Raw genomic sequence first — 16,358 nt, forward strand, 5'->3', positions numbered from 1 at the left:
CTGTTTATTAAGATAATTTAAGGCTTAGTTAAGGCTATATACACTTACCTTGCTTGTTCACCATGTTGTTATGCAGACTAAATTAAATTATTCACAAATACAAGGGATTACAGTAAAAATAATCTTTTATTGGGTGCATACTACATTACTTTGGGCACAGTTCTAAGATCAAGGGAGTATTAATAAGTCCAAATTTATAGAATTGTGATAAAGTCTAGGTAAGATTATATGTCTAAATAAATTAGTAAATACTCGTTAAACATTAGCACTGATGGTTATATGTGATTGATTACTTGTCTCAATTAGAAAATACCACACCACCTAATAGCAACTCTATGAGATAAGTACTTCTATTAATGCTCCCATTTTACAGATGAGAAAATTGTGGCTCAGAGAGGTTAATTTCCTTGGTTAAATTTAGTCACTCAGTGATAGGGCTGTTTATCTCTTGGTCCAGCACTCTTTTCCACTTCATTAGTTGCCACCCAGTAAAAAGCCTTTTTGATAAGTGTATAGCCAACTTTTATTTTTTCTTTTTACTGTAGATTACCTTTTTCCTACCTACATATTCAGTATAGTCAAAGCCTACTCTTGGACTAAATAGCAGCTACCAAGGAATATTGTATGGAACTAGCCTGGAGTCATGATGCATAAAATTTGTGTAAAGGGCTCGGCCCTCACAGCTCCAGTGTCATTTGGAAGGTCGTCCAGAAGTTCGTTTGTCTGTTCGGTCTAATTAGCATATTACACTTTTATTATAGATGTTTGGTTAGCAATTCTGAGATAATTTCAAGATCCTTTGGAAAGGCTTTAAAACAATTATAAGGTCTGAATGACACCTCTCACAGGTTAAGAATTAAACTTAGTAGTGTTCTGGTAAATGTTTAACCACGGGCTCTGTGAGAGGGGAGAGAGGGATCCTATAACATGCACAGGTATCCATGTTATAAATACTTCTGCTAGGGCTGATTTCAAACTACCAATATGATGGGTTACTATAAACCAGTGCTAGCCAGTACAAGCCAGTTCCAACACACTACCATAAGCAGAATACTAACTTTGACTCAGTTGTTTTCCTGAGTTTATATAAATTCAGTGATAATTAAAGTATGGGCATTATTCAGGGAGTATGATGTGCACTGACCACCAGGGGGTGACACGGAACATGGTGGGCATTGGTGTCATGGCACTGGCAGCAGTGGCAGTGTAGGCACTGCTGGCCCCGATGGGCCCTAATGAGAGCAGGATCATAGGGGAGTAGTAGAGTATGTGACCAGGTGGTGCCAGGGCAAGGCAGGTGCTAGCGGGGTCCCGATTGCCCTTCCAATTGCCCCACAGATGATGACCAGTGGCGGCCACAAGGCTGCCGCCCAGTTCCCAAGTACTGAGAGAGCCAGGCAGAGGGTCCGGCCCCAATCAATTGCCCTGAAGGTGGGATGGTGGAGCAGGTGAGGGGGCAGCACCAGGTCAAGGTGGGGTGCCAGGCAGGGCTTCAGGGATGCAAGGCTTGGGGTATGTGCTAGGGCCCGATCTCCGAAGGCCACTCCAAGGGACCTTATTCGTGCACAAATTCATGCACTGGGCCTTTAGTGTATAGATATAATGTCTGCATTCAAACTTGCCAAATGTTTCAAAAATGTCCTTATAGCTTTGGGTATTTTTAATGCAGGATTTAATAAAATATTATGAATTGCATTTAGTTATCAGTCTCTTTGGATTCTTTTAATATAGAACCCTAGATCCCATCTTTTCTTCTGTTTTTCTTTATGACCAACATTTTTTAAGAGTTCAGGCCAGTTGTTTTGCAGAATGTATCTCAATTGGATTTGTCTGATTATTTCTCATTAACACATTAAGGTTTAAACCACTTTCCCCCCTACAATGCTATGTCCTTCCCAGTGCCTCCCAACAGTAGGAACATGATGTCATTTTTTCCATTATTGGTAATGTTCACCTTAATCATGTGGTTAGAGTGGTGTCCAACTTATTTCTCCACTACATTGATACTGGTAAAGCTTTCAGTTTGTGTGAATATCCTATTCTAGGAAAAACTACTTTATTCTGAAAGTATAAATTATTTTATTACTGAAAGTATAATTTATATGGTTCACTGAGAAACTGTGGGTTGAAAAGGCATTTTCCCTAAATAAAAGAAAAAAAATAGAAGATGAGATTTATATATTTAAAAAAAAAGTTGTTGATGATAGTCAGTCTGACAGGTGTGAGATGGTACCTCATTGTTGTTTTGATTTGCATCTCTAGGATGATTAGTGACTTTGAGCATGTTTTCATATGTCTCTTGGCTTTCTGAATGTCCTCTTTTGAAAGGTGTCTATTTAGGTCCTTTGCCCATTTTTTGATTGGATTGTTTATCTTCCTTTTGTTAAGTTGTATGAGTTCCCTATAAATTTTGGAGATTAGGCCCTTATCAGGTATGACATTGGCAAATATGTTTTCCCACGCAAAACGACAAGTGCTGGAGAGGACGTGGAGAAAAAGGAACACTCGTGCACTGCTGGTGGGAATGCAGACTGGTGCAGCCACTATGGAAGACAGTATGGAGTTTCCTCAAAAAACTAAAAATGGAACTCCCATTTGACCCTATGATCCCACTTCTAGGAATATATCCCAAGAAACCAGAAACACCAATCAGAAAGGATATATGCACCCATATGTTCATAGCAGCACAATTCACCATAGCTAAGATCTGGAAACAGCCTAAGTGCCCATCAGTAGATGAATGGATTAGAAAACTGTGGTACATCTACACGATGGAATACTATGCTGCTGTAAAAAGGAAGGAACTCTTACCATTTGCAACGGCATGGATGGAACTGGAGAGCATTATGCTAAGTGAAATAAGCCAGTCAATGAAGGAAAAATACCACATGATCTCACTCATTCATGGATAATAGAGACCATTATAAACTTTTGAACAATAATAAATACAGAGGCAGAGCTGCCTCAGATTGTCAAACTGCAGCAGGAAGGCCAGGGAGGGTTGGGGGGCAGGAGGGAGGGGGGTAAGAGATCAACCAAAGGACTTGTATGCATGTATATAAGCATAACCAATGGACATAAGACACTGGGGAATAGGGGAGGCCAGGGGATTTTCAAGGGCGGGGGGAAAAAAAGGACACATATGTAATACCCTTTGTAATACTTTAAGCAAAAAAAATAAATTAAAAATAAAAATTAAAAAAAAAAAGTTGGCACTAAGCCTCTTTGCCGGGAGCCGGTCCATGCTTGCTGTTTCAAGGGACCTGGCATATATGGCATACTGTTCTTAATATGTTTGCTCACCTTCTTGGCACTATGTGTTTTAACCAAGGTCTCTGAGAAAGGTTGTTTCCCCAGGTAGGGATTTTCCCCTGAAGTTAGGGAGGGAATAAAGCCTCTTAACTAGTGCCAGGTGGGTAATTAATCACTTTAACTACGAGCAATCATGCTTAAGCTACATAATCTTTACTCCCTGGAATGGAGATAAGAAACGCCCTAACCTTTGTAATAGAGATTGATAGGATTGAATCAACTGGTATAAATACAGATGTAATAAGACAGTAAGACACAGAACTAAGAAGACAGAACCAGGAGGCACAGAACCTACACAGAACATTCTCTAGAGACAGAAGAACTTTGCTGGAGAGAACATGGCAAAAGATCCTGGACTGAACCTGACTATAGAACATGGCAAGAGAACCTGACTAGAACTTGGTGACTGAACCTGGCTGGAGAACCTGGACAGAACCTGGCTGGAGAACCTAGCGAGGGAACATGGCTACAGAACCTGGCTGGAGAACCTGGAGAACCTAGCAAGAGAGCATGGACACAAAACCTGGCTGGAGAACCTAGCGAGGGAACATGGCTACAGAACCTGGCTGGAGAACCTGGAGAACCTAGCAAGAGAACATGGACACAGACCCTGGCAGGAGATCCTAAGCAGAACCTCCCTGGAGATCCAGACCAGAACTTGGCTGGAGATCCTGGCTGGAGATCCTGGCTAGGCTGCTGATCAACTGAACACTGTCTCCGTGTCGTACCTTCTTCGCCGACTCCGTCCACACCTTTGGGGACCCCTGGACCCGCTGGGGTTGGACCCCGGCACCTCTTAGCCAAGTTTATGAACTATTCTCATGACCATAGAACTTAACTAAATAAGGGGTTTCTTATCTAACTTGTGAACTGCTGGTAAAGACTTCTGTCCCAGCCTATACATATTTATATCCCTAGAATATAGCCTAGTGCTTAGACTATAGTAGGTGTTCAAGGAAAGTTTATTGAATAAGTCTCTCTCCAATTGTTCTGTCTGAATGAATGAAAAAATAACCTCACTAAGAAAAAAAATTACTTTATTTTGTCAACTGGCACCAGCTGGAATTGATTTGGCTGCATAAGCACCACTCTTTTCTTAGGAAATGACAGACCTTTCCATTTTCATCCAGGTATTTGACTTTACTTGGATGCTAATCAAGTCTCTGGTTATTCTAAAAATATTGGCTTCTCTATATTAAAGTCAGAAACTTCTCTGAATAAATCAAGGATCAGCTCTATATTTTTTAGGATTAGGCTGGTTGCCAATGACAGAAAATGCAAAATAAGAGTGGGTTAGACAATATAGCCATTTATTTCTCTCTGATGTAAAAGTCCATTGTTCTGGCCAAGATGGAGTAACAGGGACTGGATTTACCCTTCTGCCCGAAGCAAGTGGAAAAAAAAAAAAAAAGACAAAATGAAAACAATAGTCTTCAGACATTGTATACCAGGCAACAAAAAAAGTGATCTCTGAGAGGCAGGAAAGAAACAAGGTGAGCCCTAGGATTGTCCCAGTTTACTGCCTGGAGAGAGGTCCTAGGCAGTAATTCAGGGAACAGAAACCTAGGTAGGTAGGGCCAGGTGGGTTAGGAGAAGGAGGCAGAAGGTAGGAAAACCAAGGCAGCTAGAATTTGCAGGACAGAGTACGGGGGCAAAGAGGTGCAACAGAAAGAGAACTCTGGAGATATGCAGAATCCTCCTTGAATCTTCGGCTGAATTTTAATCAACACATGTACTAGTATATAAGACCAGGAAAAGTACCACTCAAAATGAGCTGGAAGAAAAATCCTCAGAGATCACATAAGACTAGGAATAGCCGGTTCCCACTAGCCAGAATTGAAAATCTCAATTCACAGATCATCAGAGTACTCTAAAAGGTGTTGCTTCAATAGTTCTACATTCAACGCTGCTCTAAATTTGCCTAATGAATTTAAAAACAAGCCTTGAATTGGTAGAATCAACATCATTAAAACATCCATACCACCCAAAGCAATCTATAGAGTCAATGCAATCCCTATTAAAATACGAACGGCGTATTTCAAAGATCTAGAACAAACTCTCCAAAAATGTATATGGAACAAAAAAAAAAAAAAAAAAAAAAAAAAAACACCCCGAATAGCCACAGCAATCTTGAGAAAGAAGAACAAAGTTGAATGGATACAATACCAGATATCAAGTTATACTACAAAGCCACTGTACTCAAAACTGCCTGGTACTGGCACAAGAACAGGCATATAGATCAATGGAATAGAACAGAGAACCCAGAAATCGACCCAAGCCATTATGCTCAATTAATATTTGACAAAGGAGGCAATAGCATACAATGGAGTCAAGACAGACTCTTCAATAAATGCTGTTGGGAAAATTGGACAGATACATGTAAAAAAATGACTAGACCACCAACTTACACCATACACAAAGATAAACTCAAAATGGATAAAAGACTTAAATGTAAGTGATGAAATCATAAAAAGCTTAGAAGAAACCATAGGCAGCAAAATCTCAGACATCTCTCCTAGGGCAGTGGTCGGCAAACTTATTAGTCAACAGAGCCAAATATCAACAGTACAATGATTGAAATTTATTTTGAGAGCCAAATTTTTTAAACTTAAACTATATAGGTAGGTACATTGTTATTAACTTAATTAGGGTACTCCTAAGGCTTAGGAAGAGCCACACTCAAGGGGCCAAAGAGCAGCATGTGGCTCGCGAGCCACAGTTTGCCAACCATGGTCCTAGAGCAAAGGGAACTAAGGAGAAAATAAACAAATGGGACCACATCTAAATAAAAAGCTTCTGCACAGCAAAAGAAACTATCAACAAAATGAAAAAAGAACCCACTGTATGGAAGAACATATTTGCCAATGATACATCTGATAAGGAGTTAATTTCCAAAATATATAGGGAACTCATACAACTTAACAAAAGGAAGACATACAATCTAATTTAAAAATGGGCAAAAAAAATTAGATACTTCTCCAAAGTGGACATACATATGGCCAAGAGACATGAAAAAAATTCTCAAAATCACTAATCATCTGAGAGATATAAATCAAAATGACAATGTGGTATCACCTCACACCTGTCAGAATGGCTATCGTCAACAAATCAACAAGTGACATGTGTTGGCAAGGATGTGGAGAAAAGGGAACCCTAGTACACTGCTGGTGGGAATGCACACTGTTGCAGCCACTATCGAAAACAGCATGGAGTTTCCTCAAAAAATTAAAAATGGAACTCCTATTTGACCTAGTGATCCCACTTCTAGGAATATATCCTAAGAAATCAGAAACACCAGTCAGAAATAATGTATGCACTCATGTGTTCATAGCAGTGCAATTTACAATAGCTAATATCTGGAAACAGCCCCAGTGCCCATCCACAGATGAGTGAATAAAAAAGCTATAGTACATTTACACAATGGAATACTATGCATCTGTGAAAAAAGAAAGAACTCTTACCATTTCCAATAGCATGGATGAACCTGTTAAATGAAATAAGCCAGTCAGAGAAAGGATCTCACTCATTTGTGGAATCTAATGAACAAAATGAACTGATGAATAAAATAGATCCAGAGACTTAGAAGCATTGAACAGACTGTGGAACCTCAGAGGGAATGCAGGGGAGAGTGGGTGAGTGGGAAGAGATTAACCAAAGAACTTGTATGCATATATGCATGAGCCATAGACACAGACAATAGGGTGGTAAAGGCCTGAGGCAGGGGGCAGGAGCAGACTAGAATAAGTCAATGGGGGGAAAATAGGGACATATGTAACACTTTCAACAATAAAGATTTTTTTTTAAAGCCTTGAAAAGATCACACTGTTTGCAAGTAATTTAACTGTGTTCCAGAATAAAGCCCAAGACTATTTATAGAAATACAAAATATCCATCATCCAATAAGATAAAATTCACATAGGACATCCAATTGAAAACTACCAGGCATTCAAAAGAAGAAGGAAAGAAATAATAAGGGGAAAATCAATCAAAACCAATTCAGAAATAATACAGATTATAGGATTAGTGGACAAAGACTTTCAAACATTATTTAACTGTTTCCAAATGTTTAAGAAGCTAGAGGAAAGATTGAACATGTTAAATAAGACATGAAAGACAGTAAAAATTCCCAAATAGAACTTCTAGAAATGAAAAACTCCATGCTTGAGATGATATACTAGTAAAAGTCCATGTAGGCAATTGAGACTTGTATGGCAGCTCTGTGATAACAAGGTTCCTTAGGTCTTGTTGCTCTATCATTTTCAACATATAATTTCCAATTTATGGTGCAAAATGGCTGCTCTAGCTCCAGCCATCATATCTTTATTCCAACCAGAAGGATTGGAGACTAGGCGAAAACAGTATGTCCCTCCATTTAAAGACACTTAGAAATCACATGACATCACTTTCCCTCATATTCCACTGGCCAGAATTTAGTTTCAGGGTCATACTTATCTGAAATTGAGAATAAGAATTGTAGTTTTTATTCGGTGTGGCTAGGTGCCCAGCTAAAATGTCAGAGTTATCACTTAGTAAAGGATTGAAGAATTAAAATAGGGGAACAAGTAGCCATCACTTTTCAAGTTGAAACTCATATCAATGCAGGAGAGGTTCTGATCCAGTTTGAATAACATTATGGCTTCCAACTTAAAAATAATGAGACTGGCCAGCGGTTAGCTCCACCCTGGGTGGGTTGCCATGGCAAAGAACGACTTCTTGCGGCACTACGCAGTCTCTGATCCTTGGGCCCACCCCAAGGGCTACACTGAGTGCAAAATGACCAACCACACAGTCCATCTCAAAGAGGGACCCAGAGGATGTCAAAAAGGTGGTGGTCTGGAAGTAGTACAGTGACTTCTGCAAGCTGCACAGAGACCTGGCCTACACATTGAAACCACCACCTGGAGGAGTTCCCCCAGGCCCCAGGTGTTTGGCAGATTCGAAGCCTCTGATTGAGGAACTGTGAAAGTGGGAAGAGAACTTGCTTCACTTCACCATCCATGTCTCTTCACTCAACAACAGCCCTCAACTCAAGGAGTTCTTCTGAGGTGGGGATGTGATATGGCCCTCCAGGGTATCCAGAGATCTGCACATTCTGCCACCCCCCTCTGATCCCCACTCTGCCCCCTGAGGAGCCCCAGATGCCACCTGATGCTTATTGGTTGCCCACACTCTCTGCAAAGAAAAAGGGCCTTGATATGTTGGAGGTGTCAGCAGACCCCCTGCCATCCAGTCCTTCTCAGGAGACCCTCAGTCTTTTCTTTAACTGTGGGAGCACCAAGGAAGTGTCTAGTTCCCCTGCCTCACTGAGAAGAGCTTGCCTTCTTTGACCCTTTCTCCAAGGAAGGGGTTAAAGGCCCCAATCCTATCCACATAGGTTACCTGACAACAATGGAGGCAGAGTCTGAGAGTCTGGACCAGGAACCCTGGGAGCCAAGAGGAGGAAGATGATGAAGAAGGAGAGCCAAGCCTGCCTATCTGAGCCAAGCCACAGTGCTCATCACTCAGGCCCTGCAGGACCAGAATGTAGGTGACTACCCTGCAGCTCTGCAGGGTAACCAAGAGGTGTGTACATCCTGCTTTGGGGAGTTCCTGGTAACCAATCATCTGCTCACTGAGAAGGTGTAAAGAAAGCAGCCAAGTACCTAGAGTGGGCAGAGGAAATCCTGCACATGCACCTTATCCAAAGTCCCACCCTGGGAGGGAGTGGACACTTCCCCAGGACATGAGCTCCAGCACTATCAGCCACCCATTTCTTTCCCTGCGACCTGGCCCTATCTCTAGGTCTTGTAATTCCGGAGGACATTTCTGTATGTAAATGGACTAAGAATGAGAAAAATAATGACTTCTCAGTTCCCTGACCACTCCTGTGGAATCAGGGACTCAGACTTCTGTCCCTGCCTGTCTGTATCTTGATGTGTGAGTAATAGGTCTGGTCACTAAATTCTCTGTTTTTCCATCTAGAACAGGGGTCTGCAAACTGTGGCCTGCAGGCAAATCTGGCCCACTACCTTTAATTGTAAGGTCCATGAGCTGGAATGGTTTTACCATTTTTTAATAGTTGAAAAAAATCAAAAGAATGATGTTCTGTGGCAGGTGAAAATGATATGAAACTTAAGTATCTAAAAATACAATGTTATTGGAACACACACAAAAATAATGAGACTGCACCTCAGTGTTTTTGATTGTCAAAAATTAAAAATCTGTTTAATTTGTTTTGGTGTTGTTTGACTTTTTGCTTTTTCTTTTTGCTCTTTTTTTTAATTGTTTTATTGCTTAAAGTATTACACAGAGTAGTACATATGTCTCCTTTTTTTTTCTCCCCTTGACCTTCCCCTATCCTCCTATACCCCCCAGTGTCTTGTGTCCATTGGTTATGCTTACATGTGTGCATACAAGTCCTTCGGTTGATCTCCTACCCACCCCACCCCCCCAAGCCTCCCCGGCCTTCCCGCTGTAGTTTGACAGTCTGTTCGATGCTGCTCTGCCTCTGTATCCTCCATATACTTTTGAGTTTATCTCAACCTGCCAGAGTTGCCCCATTTCCCCAATCAATGACACCAAGTTAGAGTTGGAGTTTAACATTTTGTTTAACTTATGCCTATGTTTATCCTGGCCAAAAAACCAGGGTCATTCAATGTGTTTATATCCTAGTCCTGAAACAGCTAACTTTCTTTCCTAATAAAGTTACAACACCTGCAGCTGAAACCAACTTTTATGAGGACATCCATATCACATGCTCTGGAATCCTAATCCCTTCTCCATGGTGGAGAAAAAGAACTGGCACATGGTAGATACAATCTTTTCTGCAGACAATGTAACTCCTACCCAGATTTTCTTTTGATTGGTCATACAACAGTTCCTAAATATCAAATACTTTGGTTATTAGACTTGTTGATCAATTTAAAAAGTATCTCTAGGGGTAAGGTTGCTCTCATAATGCCAAAGTGGATGCCACAATTTCCAAAAGATTGTAGGTGGACACACAATTGATTTGTTTTTGTCAGACAAGAAAGTATTGTTGAAAAGTGGCATTTTGTTTTTCAAGGTACCAACTAAGTGTATGGCTGGCTCACTGAATAGTCATACAGAGCATTTGCACTATCTCTGTATACTGTCTTGAGCAAATCAGACCAAAAAATCTGTAGGAATTCAGGGCTAAGCATTTTCCAGTTGCTAATGGCTTTGGCTGCTTTAAGAAACTTTGCTCAGACACTGCAGTATTACATGTCTGCTTCCCCCACTTCCCCGCCATATAAGCTCTCTCCTCCTGTAATCACACTATTCTCTAATATTAGTATCACCAACATCAGTATTCTTTACATCAAATAATAGTGATTTTTAAAGTATACCATTTATAGGGATTTTTTAGGGGTAGGGGCAGGCTATAAGGGATCAATGGGAGAAAAAGGGAGACATATGTAATACTTTCAACAATAAGATTTTTTAAAAAACATTCATAGGGGTTTTGTACAGCAAACTAACAACCTAGATAATTGCTTTGGTGGAAGAGGTTGGGATGCAACTTACAATGCTGATTTGTACAGATTGTGACCTCAAGCAAAGACTCTTTCCCTTTGTGTTGTGCTAATATGAATCTGTCCATAAAAGCTATGATTGAGTAGATTCAGTAAACACAGTCACTTACTACTGTGTCCTGCCTAATTTGACTTCTCATTAGGCATTCAGTAGACCCAGAGTATATGCCATCTGGGCCACTTGGGAAAGAGCAGATGATTTGGACTTGACAAAATTTTTGCCGAACCGGTTTCGGCCTGTGGACTGAAGGGTCCCGGGTTCGATTCTGGTCAAGGGCGTGTACCTTGGTTGCGGCACATCCCCCCGGGGGGGGGGGCGTGCAGGAGGCAGCTGATCGATTTCTCTCATTGATGTTTCTAACTCTCTATCCCTCTCCCTTCTTCTCTGTAGAAAATCAATAAAATATAATTTGGAAAAAAAATTTTCAGGTACCATTTTGTTTTCAGTAAGATCTTGCTCTTTGGATACAATGGAGGGTAGGGGTGAAGCCTTGATGTAAAGGAAAGATAATTCATGGGCTTGGGTTGATGTTCTCACCCAATTTGAAATGGATATGAAGAGGTTAAGTTGTTTTCCAGGTGAAGGCAAGAAGTAAACCTTTGTTAGATGTGGAGACTTGTTTGAGTCTTCATGCTTTATGAGCTCTGAAAACTAGAACTTTGTTCCATTTATTTTAACTAACCCCTCACTGACCATGACTATCATAAGATCAGAGTGAACACATGAACCATAAATGACTGTAAATTGCAAACTTTTGCTACCTGAGTGCCTGTCTTTCTGACCACTCTTTTAATTATTTTGAAAACATAACATCATTTGAACTGATTGGCTCCAGATCTGTAAAGTGTTTGGACCCAAATCATTATTTACCCCAAATGAGGCAAATCAAAGAGTTTTTGTGTGGTCTTTAAGAAAAAATTTCTTGGGAATTTCACCCAGTAATATTCAAAAGGACAATTCAGCTTTATGTCTTTGTATCTTTCTTTTTAGTGGATTAAACCTAAAGCACAAGAGCTACTTGTCCTCTACTAGTCAAGCAGGGCAATAGAGCAGTATTAGCAAATCAATAAATATAACACTAAACCTATTGAATATGTTACAATTCTTTTGGGTTCTGCATTTTGGACTACTTCATGTCACTCACATTTCTCAAGTGCAGCTCTCCTTCAGATGTTGTCTTGTATAACCCAAATATCTTTTCAAAGAGAAAATTAGTATCTAACAATCTTCCTTGCCCAGCTATCTCTATTAAAGAGGCTCTATCAGCCCTGGTTGGGTATCACAGTGGGTTAGAATGCTGTCCCGATACACCAAGGTCACAGGTTCGATCCCCAGTCAGGGCACATACAAGAATCAACCAATGAATGCATAAATAAGTTGAACAATAACTCTCTCTCTCTCTCTCTCTCTCTCTCTCTCTCTCTCTCTCTCTCTCCTCCTCCCTCCCTCCCTCCCTCCCTCCCTCCTTTCCTCTCCTTTCTCATCAATAACATTTTTAAAACATATTGTTTAAAAAGAAATAATAAAGAAGCTTTATCTTCCTCTCAAGGCCTCTTTTTCTTGGAAACCTGTGTCTAATACATTCTTGTTACTTTGTATGATATTGTCATTGTAGATTTTAATGTGTTTTTTAAAGGACACCAGCTATAAAGCACTGTGTTCTGCTGTTCCCTGTAATCAGAATGTAAGATTCCAGAGTGGTCAGCTGTAGATATTGATGAGAATAAAATGATAGTATTTGAGATTTGCTTTCCTCTCAGAATTTTAGGGGACCTATGGCCAAACGGGGATGTTCATTTTAAGGTACTGATACCCCAGGGCTATTTACCAAACACCTATTAAGTGTACAACACTGAGCTAGGTACCAAAGCATAAGACTTTGGCAACTGTCTCTATCTGATAGCCACACCTGTAGCTTTTAAGTCAGCTCTCCCTGTCACCAGAGGTGTAGAAGAATCTCAGAAGTGAAGGGCATTAATAAAATTTTCTACTGGATTATTAATATAAGATGAGCATGTCATGTTCACCATCTTGGATGATATTCTATTTTCAGCTTAGAGAAGGGAAAATGCACTGCAAAATCTAAGAATAAATTGTCCACCTTATGAACCATCAAATGTTGGAAAGGACCTTTAGTTATAACCTTGTACAACTGTGTTTTCAAACAGTCAACCCTCAAGCCCTGATATACAGCAGAGTGCTGCAAAGGCTGCCTCTCTGCTCTTCTTGCCTCCATCCCTTTTAACCAGTGTTACTGATTTGACTATATAAGATTTTGTTTATGTAACAAAGGTTCCATAGTTTTCAAACATTTTCAATCCATAAATCTAGTCCTATCCTATCATGTTACAGATGAGGAAGCAGGACCCCAGAAAAGGAAGGGAACTTGGTTGAGGCTCCACAGACAATTAGAAGTTGCAAACCCTGTTTTCTGATTCTAGTGACCCACTTCTCCATACTTCCAATCAGACTATCAGCAGACACTTCTAAAATGCCACAGTGGCCTGCTGTCTTTGGAAGAGCCACTTGTCTTTGGAGCAGAAGGAAGTTGCTTTGGGGTATCCTGAGTTACTGCAGGGGGGCCAGAGAAAGGAAAGATCAATGGGGGATACTGTTCAGCCTTGCATTTTGCTACCCACAAATGGGTCCTCATCCTTCAACAAGGGGATAAGAATACCTAGCTGGTATACTTGTGAGGATTAATTGAGATCATGTGTGTAAAGTATCTGGAAAATAGTAGGTGCTAATTAAAGGGTACATCTTAATAAAGTGGTATATTTTAATGATGTGACTCCCAATTATTATATAGGCAAAGAAAATGAGAATTTGTGAATCAGAATCCAGGTCCAGGGTGTATTGACCTGGTTTACCAGATTAATGCCAATTTCATATATCATATGGTGGAGCCAAGGCACAACCTTCACTTCCCAGGCAGCCTGGCAATGTTTTGCAATATGCCCCACTGTACCAGAACAGGGGGGTTGGTACTAGATTTCTTTTATGTACAGGGCTGGAAAAAACTGTTCTTTGCTTTACCTTTCATAATCTTGCTGGGGTCCAACCCCAGCAGGTCCAGGGGTTCCCCAAAGGTGTGGACAGAGTCGGCGAAGAAGGAATGACACAGAGGCAGCGTTCAGGTGATCATCATAGCCGGGTTCTCTTGTCAGGGTCTCCAGCCAAGTTCTGGTCTGGATCTCCAGAGAGGTTCTGCTTCGGATCTCCAGCCAGGTTCTGTGTCCATGTTCTCTTGCTAGGTTCTCCAGGTTCTCCAGCCAGGTTCTGTAGCAATGTTCCCTCGCTAGGTTCTCCAGCCAGGTTCTGTCGAGGTTCTCCAGCCAGGTTCAGTCACCAGGTTCTAGTCAGGTTCTCTTGCCAATTTCTGTAGTCAGGTTCAGTCCAGGATCTTTTGCCATGTTCTCTCCAGCGAAGTTCTTCTGTCTCTAGGTTCTGTGTAGGTTCTGTCTTCTAAGTTCTGTGTTGTTACATCTGTATTTATACCAGTTGATTCCAATCCTATCAATCTCTATTCCAAAGGCTAGGGCGTTTCTTATCTCCATTCCAGGGAGTAAAGATTATGTAGCTTAAGCATGATTGTTCGTAGTTAAAGTGATTAACTACCCGCCTGGCACTTAGTTAAGGAGTTTTATCTCCTCCCTGACTTCAGGGAAAAATCCCTACCTGGGGAAACAACCTTTCTCAGAGAGGTGACCTTGGTTAAAACACATAGTGCCAAGAAGGTGAGCAAACATATTAAGAACAGTATGCCATATATGCCAGGTCCCTTGAAACAGCAAGGATGGACCAGCTCCCGGCATAATCTGACTGGCATACTTGGAGGAAAAAATTGTCAAAAGAGACGGTTGTTTTTCTTGGATAAATTCAACTCTCAAAAAAAACACAAATGAAATTTCTTTACCTGGAATTAGCATTCTCATACATTACCACAAAGACACCTAAATAGGAAGAACCCTCTGTTTTGTAGAAATAGTCTGGAACGCATTACTGATGGTGTTGCCTGGTTTCATGAAACATTTGCTTTATATTTAGTGTCTGTGACTTTGGCTGGGTAATTTTCCAAGGCAAAGGTTACATTTGGGGTTTGAATTTCAAAGCTCCACTCATTTGCATCCTCATCCCAACCTCAGTCCCACACAGTTGATTTCCTTCTAAAGGCATATATTGTTTCCTTTGGATTTCTGACTTAGATACTTCCATCCCAGTGTTCCAACTCTGCTAATTCCCCTTGGCTTAAAGCGCTTTTCCCAATTGCTTTAGCTCGTCTGAGCAATGGTCCTGATTTACTAGGTTAAGCAATTTACCTCAGATTTCCCAGCTAGAAAGTACCAAGAGCCAGGAGTAGAACATAAGCTATCTATGACCTTAGAATTTGGGAGCTTAACCCCTATGATCTACTGCTCAGGAATTTCAAAAGCAAGAAGGATCACCTTATGCTAGTGGGATCACGACTGATTTTGCAGAGAAGATAGCAATTGGCTTTGAGGGATGGGTAGGATTTTGACAGAAATGAAAACAGTAGAATAATATGAGTGTGCCATATATAGAAAAAAGGACAGGGTAAAATGAGGGCCAGGGTACTTAGTTTATCTTGAATAGGGATCATTTGAAGGGGTAATAGAAAATGACTCCTTTTACAGAGTTGGCATCATGTTATGGAAAACCATTTTTGACAATGAATTTATACTTAGTTCAGTAAGCAGCTGAAGGTTCTTGCTTTCTTCCTTCTTCCTCTTTTCTTTCTTTCTTTCCTTCCTTCCTCCCTACCTTCTTTCCTTCCATTCTTCCTTTACAATTTTCTTCCTTGCCTCCTAAATAATATGTGCTTTGTAGAATAAAAATTAATGTCTAAAAATAATACCATCTGAAAGCCCCTCAAAAGAGATGATTCATGAACATTTTCCAAACTTTTCTGCAATGCAAATATATACATATAAATAATTCCAAATTGTGGAAGGCAGAATTCTAAGACTCCTTTTCCCTGCCTATATGTCCTATATAATCTTCTTCCCTTGAGTTCTGCAGACCTGTAAATATGATGTTCTGTCACTCTTGATTAAGTTATGTAATATGGTAAAGGTGATGAGATACTTAAGTTACATTATATAAGAATTTCCAACTGTTTTTTTATTGTTGACACTATTACAGATGCTCCCCACTTTCTCTCCCTTTGCCCACCTCTACCCAGCCCTCGTCCCTCTTCCCTCTGGCCATCATTACACTGCTGTCTGCGTCTATGCGTTATGCATATATGTTCTTTGGCTGATCCTTCACTTTCTTTCATCCAGTCTCCCCCTTCTCCCTCCCATGTGACAGCTGTCAGTCTGTCCATTGTATCTATGCCTCTGTTTCTATTTTGTTCATCAATTTATGTTGTTCATTAGATTTTACATATAAGTGAGATCATATGGTATTTGTCTTGTGAGAAGACCATGTAGCTAGGGTCTGAGAGCAGTCTCTGGAAGCTGACTAGCAGTCAGATAGCGAGATATCAG

General features: G+C 40.6%; 1 protein-coding gene and 1 pseudogene across 3 annotated transcripts in view; both read left to right on the forward strand.

Moving 5' to 3' along the window:
- The window catches only part of COL4A6 (collagen type IV alpha 6 chain), a 398,864-nt gene that overhangs the window by 208,192 nt on the left and 174,314 nt on the right, over nt 1–16,358 (forward strand). The gene's annotated exons all lie outside the window — the stretch shown is intronic.
- On the forward strand, nt 8,008–9,038 carry LOC118654238 (annotated as a pseudogene).

Source organism: Myotis myotis, unplaced genomic scaffold (assembly GCF_014108235.1).
Source record: "Myotis myotis isolate mMyoMyo1 unplaced genomic scaffold, mMyoMyo1.p scaffold_m19_p_4, whole genome shotgun sequence".
NCBI classification, from domain to species: Eukaryota; Metazoa; Chordata; class Mammalia; order Chiroptera; family Vespertilionidae; genus Myotis; species Myotis myotis.